Here is an 11552-nt window from a genome sequence, read left to right as displayed (position 1 = left end):
CCCAGCAGGGTCATCTTTTGGTAAGTCTTGTGTCCTCAAATATGCTGAGTGTTAACCTGGGAAATTAAGATTGTGATTGCCATTGTATTGTTAGTGCTCTATAACACCACTTTGCAGTTCAGGCATTTATCATGGGCAATCCATAAGAACCATATATGTTGCATTCAATAAATTGTGCTATTCCTGAACCCAGCTGGCTCTCTTGAATGTGGCCAGACCTATAGTTCACAGACTATTCGTGCGCCTGGCATGGGGCCTTATAGTTACATTTTTTCAACAGTGCAGAGAGCCTTTGAAAACCCCAAGCACTTGGTTTTTCAAGGGGGAGGTGCTTGCAGTTGGTCACCACCTCCCTGGCGTCGGGGAGGCTGCAGAACAAGTCCTGGCACAGCCCAGCATGGAGCTCCACGGCCTCTGGCAGGCTGCTTCCCTGGGGGTGGGAGTGGGGACACCAGGACATGCAGCAGCCATGTGGATTCAGACTCTGGTAAGAGCTGGGGTGTCCACCAGCAAACTACATCCAAACCGACCCACATACGCCTGGAGCTCGGCAGGGTATTATAAACACCATAATGCCAAGTATAAGTAGATGGTGGCAAAAGCCACATCCCAAACACTGCTCCCTCCCATCCCTCTTCTCCACAGCTGATAGGGATCAACCCATAACAGAGAAGACCTCAGTGCCCAAGGACTGGGGTTATGCAGGGCCAGACCAGCCCCACAGCATGGATGAGACTTTCTCCAGCAGCTCCTTCTCCCAGGAGCCTGGAGAGGACAGGCAGCCAGACCCTTCACCAATCCATCACACCCTCCATCCAGCAGCTCCAGTTTTTACCAGCTGAGGATCCAGTCCACGGGGTCTTCGGCAGTGGGACCTTTTTCTTTCATGCACCTTCTTCCCCTCCCGAGGCAGCCAACACCTCGCTGGGCAGCAGGAATATGCACCTGCAGACAAGCCAGGACTCCTCCTGCCAGCCAGCCAGCCTTCTCCTCCTTGGCATCGTTCAAACACTGGCAAGGAGCCCTAGACAATTTGCACCAGCAACTGGCACAAATTTACATTGAATGGAGAGATCAAGAAGCACACCTTGTTTAGGGATAAGGCCTCTGGGCAAACTCAGGTGTGGATGTGTTAATTTTTAAAAAGGTTTTTTTTCTGTGTGTTTATGCATTTCAAACCCTTTCTCTGTTACACAGAGTGGAACCCCAGTGCGGAGGGTTATGGATGGGGATGAGGAGCAGAAGATGACTGCAAAGGCAGGTGTAATGCTCCTGGGATCCCAACTCCTTTTCAGTTTACCAAGTTCAGGGGTCTCATGCTGGGTAGGACACATCCACACTTGCACCTTCCTGGCGTTTGGGATCCAAGGCAATGCAGCTGCCAGAAGTGTGTTCAGCCATCCCATTAATCCATGCGGAAGCAGGCTGTTAATGTTAATAGTTTGATCCTCCTCCACAGATCACATCCTGCCGGGACAGAGCCCTTGCCTGAAGGAGACCAGGTCCTAAGGGCAGTATGTCTTTAAACTACAAGTCATGCCTTAAAACCTTGAGCATGAGAGGTCTCAACCCAGGACAAGGTCTACCTATACCAAACACCGCTAGCCAAAACCACCGCTTTTTTAAAATGAGAAATTATTAATAAAAATCCATGTGAGGCTTTGAAGGATTAGGTTGTCAGGTTAGACTGACCCCAGGAGCTGTAGGGAAAAAATGGAGCATTTTGCTGGAGGAGGAACTGAACTGTAGGAGGCAGAAGGAATGAAAAATTCATGGGAAGTGCTCAAGAAAAATAGTGAAAAATAGAAGCCTGTAAGAGCAATTCTGCTTTGAAAAGATTATGGAATAAAAATCACCCTCGATTCCCACCCAGGTTATTTATTTGACCAACTGAATTATGCTACAGTATTGTGATTACATTTTTCCACCCTTGCTATGCTGGGGAATTTCCTGGCAGCAGCAAAAGGAGAGGGTTGGTTCAGTGGAGCACTGGCATGTCTGCTGGGGTGGCACAGCCTGGGCTGCACCCTGATCCCAAAGGGAAGCCGACACTTCATGCAATTACTGCTCAGATTCCCCAGAATTTTCCCGAATGCAATTACATCCCACAGCTGGGGCTAAGCAAAGAGCCCGAGGGGACTGCTCCAGGCTGGAGAAGACAGGCAGGTGGGTGGCACTTCTCCAGCTTCCACATACTAGTGGAGAAGGCACAGAGCCCAGCTGGGATTTTGCTTGCCCTGAGCCCACAGCTCAGCCCAAGAGCTGAGCCACATTCCCAGCTTGTTCCAGTGCTACCGTGGACACTGGTGCCCTCTTTCTCTGCCATTTCTTCCTGCTGCTCCCAGCACAAAGCCTTGGAGCCTGCACACTCCAGTGATCACCTGCCCGTGGCTGCACCCATCCTGGGAAACCCAGCTGCCAAGGGAGGCTGTGCTGTGCTGGCTCATCAAACACTATGACTTTTCAAGTAAAGGCATGAGCGTTTTAGCTGTTTATTAGCGAGAAGGGTGCTCCACCTGCATTCCCTCCTTAGTCTGCACAAAAGCTCTCACCACCATGACGCACCTTCTTCCATGGATCTGTGAAATCCTGTTGCTTCACCTGTAGCTCCCTCTCCCCAGACTCCTGGGCTCCTCATGCTTGTTTCAGCGAGCAGAACACAGAAGATACTGCATAGTCAGTAACAAGTGGTTACCAGCATCTCTGGTCTCCAGCATTAGCATCTGTTGTGGTTTGACACTGGCCAAACGCCAGGCACCCATGAGAGTCGCTCACTTGCCCTCCCCTGCCACAGCTGGGCAGAGGAGAGAGAAAATTAACAAAGGGCTCATGAGTTGAGATTAGGACCGGGAGAAAACACTCCAAGGACAAAACAAGCTCAGCTTAGAGGTACAAAGTGAATTTTTTACTAACAAAATCAGAGGAAGATAATGAGGAGTAAAACAAGCCCTTAAAACACCTTTTCTTCCCCCAACTCCTCCCTCCTACCAACCGACAGCACAGGCAGACAGGGCATGGGGGTTTGGTCAGTTCATCACCCAAGATTTTATTCCGCTGCTCAGGGAGAGGAGTCATTCCCCTGTGAGACCATGGGGTCCCTCCCATGGGAGACAGTTCTCCATGAACTTCTCCAGCATGGGTCCACTCTCACAAGCAGCAGTTTTCCCAAAACTGCTGCAATGTGAGTCCGTCCCACAGACAAACACTCCTGAAACTGCTGCACCGTGGGTCGCTCTTCCACAGGGTGCAGTCCTCCAAAGCCAGGCTGCTCCAGCCTGGAAGCAGGGCACCCTCTCTCCACCAGGTCTCCCACTGGATCACAGCCTCCAGACATCCATCCACTCTGGTGTGGGCACCTCCCCCATGGGCTGCGGGTGGATCTCTGCATCCCCCGTGGATCCCCAGGGGCTGTGGGTGGATCTCTGCATCCCCCGTGGATCCCCAGGGGCTGTGGGTGGATCTCTGCATCCCCCGTGGATCCCCACAGGCTGCGGGTGGATCTCTGCATCCCCCAGGGATCCCCATCGGCTGCAGGGGCACAGCTGCTTCATCATGGTCTCACCACAGTCTGCAGAGGAATCTCGGCTCTGGTGCCTGGAGCACCTCCTCCTCCTCCTCCTTCACTGACCTTGGCGTCTCCATGTTGTTTCACTCACATGTTCTCACCTCCTCCTCTTCTCTAGCTAGAAAAAAACTGTGTCCCTCACTTTGTTTTGATTTTCTTCTCAAATATGTTATTGCAGAGGCATTACCATCCTCTCTAATTGGCCCAGCCTTGGCCAGCAGCATGTCCATCTTCAGAGCCATCAGGGATTGTCTCTGCCAGACATGGTGGAAGTTTCTAGCAGCTTCTCACAGAAGCCACCTCTGTGGCCCCCCTCGCTACCAAAAACCAGACCAAGCAAAACCAACACAGCATCTCAGGAAACAACTGGGATGCTTCAGCCTTTGGCAAACTCAGGCAGATTTTGTCTGGTTTGCATTTTAAAGTGACAGTACTGGCTGCAGCTATCTGAGACACCTCAGGCATGAGGAATGTACAATCAGACTCTCCCAAATTGTCCTTCACACTCAGAAGAGCAGATGCCTGCAGCAGGAGAAAGACATCAAGAGAGGCCCAGAGAAGGGGCAGGGGTGTAGTGGCTCTTAGTCTCAGGCAGAGCAGAGGAAGCTGCTGTTCCTCAGCCAGTCCCAGGGAACAGGCCCAGGTCCAAGTGAGAGGCAGTGACACGTCCTCCTGCCTTTTCCCTGCAGCTCCATCCACCATCCTTTCCTGCCTGCTCCCAGGCTGCTGCCCTGCTCCCAGCCACTCTCCTGCCCCAAACTGTCATACTCACCCTGGCTGCAGAGGAGTCACTGTGTCCTCTGCTGCTGTGACACGCTAGAAGAGAGGCCATCAGGCTGTGAGTGTGTGGGAAGTAGATTATTTTCTCTTATTCTGAGCCTCACATGGATTCATGCCTGGGCTTTCTCTTAGAGGAAAGAATTCCTTGGCTATGCTGCTCTGTGCCTTCAGGGATGAAACCCTGCTGGGAGGGGGGGCTGAGGGAAGTTATTTCTCCTCTCTGCTGCTCTCTCCCTCTGTCCCAGCTGGCTAAGAGCTGGCTTTAGGCAGAGCCGCACCTGCCACTGCTGCCACCAGGCAAAGGTGAGAGATGGGAATCAGGGCTTGGGGTAGGGGGAGGCCACATCTCTCTCACTCAGCCACAGCACAGCAACTCGTGATGTGTATTGCTTCCCAAGAGCCAGATCCCATCAGCTGTAAACAACAGGCAAAAACCACTTATGTTACTGCCCAAAACGAGGGAGTTTCCCCGCCAGACTGAGAGAGAAGAGGAACAAATTGCTGCCAAAAATTTCAGAATTTGGGAACAGTTCCTAGACTTCAAGCATTTGCAAAACTACAGTGTAGATGCAGATTCCCTGGTGGGGTGCTCTTAAACAAGAGCAAAGGTAAAGGATGCTGCATGGTCCTGTCTCCACATGCTGTGATATGGAGAAATGGGAATCAGGGCATGGGAATCACAGCATTAAGAGCCCTGGCTGACTAACAGGGCTGGGAGAGGAAGTGTGGTCCCTGATTCCAGTTTTATGGAGACCTGACATTCAACAGCAATGAGCAGCTTCGAGGTGAAAAGTAGAAAACAAACCTCTTATTTCCTGGGCTGTTAACCCTGCCTTGCAACTCAGGAAGAACTGGCTGCAGAGCTTGTCCATTTTAAGCTGTATGAGAGGCATTTTCAAGTTCTCATAGGACAAGAGGGTCAGCACATCATTGCCTGTCCCTGACCTGAGAGTGGCTACACCATCCTGGTGAAACCAACTCCAAGGAGAGCCTTTGTTCATGGCTTTGCCATAGAGCTCCACCCACCACAAAGCTTTCCAAAACACAGAGTTTATTTTTAAACCTCCAAGTTCCCTGTGTCCCCTCCATCACCCCTAAATTAAACAGCAGCATTTCCTTCCACCCTCCTGTATAGGTCATGTTATCTAAATCTCTTTATCACACATACTGATCTCATAAATGGTATCACTTTGCAATGTCCTGGAGAGCAATTGGGCTTCCTGGAGCAGACCAGGGCCTCCTTCCACAAGACCTGACTCAGGCAGAAGTCAGAGCTGCTGGGCAATTTGTGGTTTTATGAGTTATCATTGTGTCATTGTTCCAGACACATCCTAAAACTTTCCCTTTTCCCTGTACTGAGTCACAAACAACATATCTTTTGGGCTTGCTTTTAGGCTGAAGGGTGGTCTGGGTCTCAATTCTGATGTTAATAAACACCCCTCACTAGCAATGCTGAAAACACCCTCCCCACAGTCAGCCTGGAAAGAAGGGAGCAATTTAGCTGTGTTATTTACAGCCCTCTTGCCTGGAAACTTTTTATTGGGCTGTTGTCTCAGCTGGCCTCTTGCTCACAGCAGTGGGAGCACTGACACAACATGACCCAGGCTGCATGACCCTGACTTTATCCAGAGCAGAATTTGGGTTGAATGATGCAAAGAAATAGAAAAACCTCTCCACTCTTCTCTGCAGGCAGTGATGCTTGGACTAACCATCCTAAGTTTTCTTCTCTGCCTGAATGACCCATTGGCAGGACTCCAGGAACCTGCCCAGGTCCCATGTGTCGATTACTCTTCTGATTTACAGCCTACATCCTCATGTCCACGATGCTCCCAGGAATCTGCTCCACCCTGTGTTTATGCAACCCTGAAGCCCTCCACAGGGGAGTACGTGCTTTCTGCATTTATTTACAAAGCAGCAGAATGCATCTCTCTAGCACAGCACGTTTCTTTTAATAGTGCCACTGACTCAGGCAAAACTGAACAAGAAGTGTTCCCTCATTATCAGGAGAGAAGCTGGATCCCAGCTGTGGAAAGGCTGTAGGGACAGGAGGCTATGGGATGCTGCATTAGTGGGGCTAGAGCTGTCCACAAGGAGAGTTGGACATCAGGAAGGGGCAGGGAGCTGTGCTGCAGTGCATTATTGCAGTGGGAGAAGTTGGTGTGAATGTTCAGTGGTGGAAGAAGCTGCTGCTCATCACCATGAGTGAGGCCCTTGCAGGGTTGTACCAGTTGTGGGACACACTGTAGTTTCAAGGTAGGACATGCCCCTGTGGGAGAGCAACGGATTGAGGCTCTCTGGTGCCGTTCACCCTGATTCATCCAATCTTCAGAAGTCAGAGATTAACTTAAGATCTGAATCACAAGGTTTAATTCTCTTTCTTGTAAATTTGTTGTCATACATGAAGGTAATGTTTGATAATTACATGCGTCAAATCACCATCCAAACTGTTAAAATTAAATTACTTCTTGAGACAATCAAGTTCCATAATGAAATACAATTTAAACAATAAGTTCCATAATGAAACACAATTTAAATTAAGATTATGATGATAATTTTTTAAAAAATAATATTTTTATGGGATCTCCTTCCCCTCTTGTTCATGTCATAGACAGACACACAGGGGAATTAAGAACAGCAGTTCTTGCTCAGCTTTGCCCAGCATTCTCCTCCTTTGAAACATGTCTGTGAAAGCACCTCTTACTCAGCTTTACTACAGTCCCATTCGCTTTCATCTCTCTTCAAAGGAGGTTTCTCCATGCTTTTGATTATCCCAGTCATACTTTCATATTTCCCTCCAATGCTGAAGCAAGCAGATGACCGGCACATGACTGCCAACTCCTTCACCCCTTGCACTTCAAACATCCTTCAACCTCCTAAAAGCTCATTTTTCTTTAAAATGCCACAAGTCCTCACTGAGGGGTCTAGGATGACTCCACACCAAGTTATTTAGTACTCTGGAGGGGCTACTCCCAAACTGAAGGAATTCCAGCGATGTTATATAGAAGACAGCCCTGGGACATTTCACAGCTATCAAGCATTAGATCTGGCTGCTCATCCCTGTTCCTTCGGGGCCTCTCTGTATCCTCCAACCAATCTCCTCTTTTGCTGAGCTGTTAGCATGGACCTAACATTGCTCTTTGCAGAGCACATCCATTCTCCTGTTTTCAACTTGTTCCAGCTCCCTGTTGGCCACAGGGTTCCCATCTCTCAACCACAGATTTTAACAATAGCTGGAAACTGGAGTCCTGCAGGCAACCTTTTATTTTAGCGGAGTTCATTTTTCTTCTTGTTAGATAAAATATCTCCTGGAAAAAGAACCTAACAGTTTAGATCCCTTCCTGACCCTCCATCCTTTATTTAACATTGAGGAATCTGTATGGAAATTCTACTTTACAGGTCATTCAGAGAAAGATTTGAGGCATGAATTAACAGGTCCTTAGGCTTCCCTGCAATGACATTCTGATGTCCAAACCACAGAGAAAGACGGACCTGGTGGAATTTCCAGGAAGCCTCACTGTGGTCTCCACAGTAACCACCAAATCTCTCCTTGCTCAGGAGACCTCACTGCTGGTGCCTGCTGTTCTCTGGTTACTGATCCCCTCTGAGGCTCTCCAGCACACCAGGAGCCTGTGCTGCCCTTTGGCCTTGGCTGGCACACTGTCTGCTGCTCTTCCTTGGCCCTGAAACCAGCTGGGAATTAGCAGCCTTGCTCCATAACCTTCCCAGCACTCCAAGGGGTCCAGACCCAGCCTCTCTGAACAAATGGGGAAGCTATTATAGCAACAAATAGTCACTTTCTCCTGATAAACCTACTTGGTCCTCAGTGTCAACTGCTGGAGCTGATTAAACAGGCAGAGGTCTTTACTCAGGCATGAACTGAAGACAGAGCAGGGATAGCAGAGGCGCCAGTCAAAATAGCGGCCTTGCAAGACTAATTTTGGTGACCTGTGTTTATGGCTCTTCCACAGGAGCTGTGCGTAAGAGCAGGGTGTTAGCTTTGCTAAACCCCAAGCCAAACACAGCCTCTGATTCTGGTCCAACCCAAAACCTTTTAAATCCTCTTTCACCTAAGGGTCCAAAATCATTGGATGGGGCTGTCTGCTTAGTAATGCCACCACCTTGTGTGCTTTGGATGAGATACAAGCCACTCACCACATCAGAGCCCACGACGGGAGCGAGGGCACAGCATTACTCATGCCCTACTCTTCCTGTAGGATTCCTCCCATACCATGTGAGCATAGGGTTTTCTTATTTCATCCAGCTGAAGTTTCATCTCTTTCACACCGTTTTTATCCCTAAATTATTACTTACAACAGAATTCTATTTAAGATAGAATCTGGGTTAAAGTTTCCCTATTATTCCTTGTTCTTTCAGTGAGAACTATTGCTACACAGGCAGACAGGCTCACACGAGACCTACTCCACTCCAAGCCAGCCTGGAGAACAAAACCAGAAACTCTTGGAGCCAAGCCAAACACTCTCCAATTTCAAATTCTGGGCTCAATTTTAAAACCAAGGGTAAAAACCAAAGGCAGGATCAAGGCAGGTGAAGTTTAACTCTCATGGTTTTCTCATCTTATGAGGACCTACAGCACAAGGTTTAATTCTCTTTCTTGTGGAGGTGTTGTCATAAATGATGGAAATGTTTGATATTTACATGCCAAGTTCACTGTCCACACCATTCAAACTAAACTGCATCCTTGGACAATAAGTTCCATAATGAAACAAAATCTGAATTGAGATGATTATGGTGATGATAATAAAGATTATGATGATAATGATGATGATAATAATCATCATTATCATCTTTTCATGGGATGTCTTTCCCCTCTTGTTCATGTCATGGAGAGACAAGTGGAGGATTAGGAACAGATGATGTGACTAAGCCAGTGTTTCTGGAGCCTGGTGAGAGCACCTTGATCTGACCCCAAACGAAGTTCCCAGATCTAATCACTAAACCACAGAGGATGTCTGCGCCAGGAATGTTTAGTTTACAAGTCAAAACAGAGCCTAACTGCCAGCATCGATAGCCCATCCACTGGGTCTATCACTACCATTTAATACATTATTCATCTCGATCTTGCACGACACAGGCCTTGAAATCAGAGCCCGGAGGCCATGAGGTTGGAGCAGAGCCAGCTCGGCAGGAGGGGTGAAAAGGCAAGGCTGGTGAATGGTAAAGCACAGTCCACACCCTGCTTTGCTTACCTGAGTTCCTGCCCTGAGGGCGCCTCTCTCAGCTGCCAGCCCAGGTGGATTTTCATGGTCCAGGAGAGGCTGCTGCTTATCTGCACCTGGCTTTAGGTGGTGCCATTATCGTGGAATCATAGAACATTCAGGTTGGAAAAAACCTCTAGGATCATCAAATCCAACCCTTAACCGCCTGTGTTCACCACTAAACCACTTCCCCAAGTGCCACATTCACATGACTTTCGAACAATTCCAGGGAGGGTGAACCAGACCCTGAGCTGCTGTGTCCTCTTGGCCTGCATCAGCAGACACCCAAAGCAGCCCATAAAACACCCACCTGAACCCCAGTGTCTCACAGTACTGGTAGTTAACAGTAGTTAACCGGTAATTAAACTCTTAACAGCAATTTTCTCCAAGCTATTCCTTAACTTTTTTACTCCTGGCATCAAAATATGAGACTGGAGCGTGTCCAGGACATCAAAGTCCATTTGAGAAATGGACACCTGTTAAGATCACCCAAATACAGATTTAAAAATTCTGCTCTTTAAAGCCTGCCACTGTGGCAGTCCTGGCAACTCCTGTTCATATGAACATAAACTTCTGATTCCATCCAAAGCCAAAGGGCTGCCTCCCTCCATCCCTTCTGCCTCTGGAAGACACAGCGGCCTGCAGGGGAACAGAGCCATTTTGGCTGCCAGACACTTAAATAATTCCTTGTGCTTGTTGTGAGAAAGGCCATCTCCATCCATCATTGCTTGATGGAGTTGATATGTGTGAAAAATCAAACATGTTCCAGCACCAGGACTCACTCCATAAAGAGCAGTGTCCTGCCAGCATTGTCACCTTGTGCTTATCTGTAAAATATTACATTTCCAGCAAGTTCCCACGGTAGGCAAGAAGTGTGAGACTGCAGCTTCCCTCACTCACACATTGAGCACAGCTTAAGCACGTTCCCTCCCCTGCCTCTCACTCCCATCCCTACCTACGACCTGTGTAGCTCCACCTGCTGCAAACCACTTGGCATCAGATTAAAAATCACATTTTTCTCCCTCTGCAGAGCTGTCAGTGTTCACCATGGCCAAAGGGTACCGGCAGCATTGACAACCCTTGCTCAGTCCCAGCTGCTCTGGGGAAGAGCTGGGACAGTGAAGACCAGGGAAAGCTCTGGTCTGGAGCACCTCAGCATCCAAACTCTGGAAGGTCCTCAGGGCTGGTTGTTCACCCTGCTGGGACAGCACAGCAAGACTCTGCTCTCTGACTGCAGCCTAGGCTCAGGGAAAAGGGCTTTGAGATTGGGCTTCCAGACAGCAAACACTTTTTCCTTGTTGTAGGGAAGAACCTCTCAATGGAATTTTTCAGAGACAGCAACTAGAACAAAATCCAACCCTCTTGGTAACCTCAGAATTTCATAAGGGTTCAGACATGATCAAAGGAATTCTTTCCCAAGGGCAGATTTATTGCACAAGTATATAATGTTCTATTTCACTCAGATCCCAAACTCATCCATATCTTTCCCTCTTGGACTGTCCCTCTTCACACAGCACAGTACCACACACTGACCCAAGGGACTCTGTGATTTTGTACCCCAGACAAGGATTTTGAAGGCTGTCCAAATTTAATCACGACTCAAGCTCTTGAGTAAATATTTCAGTGACAAAACAGAATTGTTAAACCCTTTGCTATGAATTACTGTGTTAAAAAAAAAAACTTTGATCATCTGCAAACCTCAGTTTTCCTACCTGCAAGAGAAGGATGACAGGCTCTTGACTCCCTGGGTGTTTCTAGGATTAGACAATGTCTGCTCAACATTAATGTAGATTTTGGTGTTTTGTGTTATTGCTCCTGTCACATTACAGAAAGGTCAAGGAACACATTCCATGAGTCAGAGCCTTTCCACAGCATTAGTGTAGTCCTCAGAGCTTAGCCAGGCTCTGTATTTGGATAAAGCCCACCACTATCCCACTCTTTAAAGATCCCAATGTACGTCAGAGTGGCAGCCCTTTCCTGTCACTGCCTCA

Source organism: Coloeus monedula (genome assembly GCF_965178545.1).
Source record: "Coloeus monedula genome assembly, chromosome: 21".
Lineage (NCBI taxonomy): Eukaryota > Metazoa > Chordata > Aves > Passeriformes > Corvidae > Coloeus > Coloeus monedula.
This window is presented reverse-complemented; position numbering follows the sequence as displayed.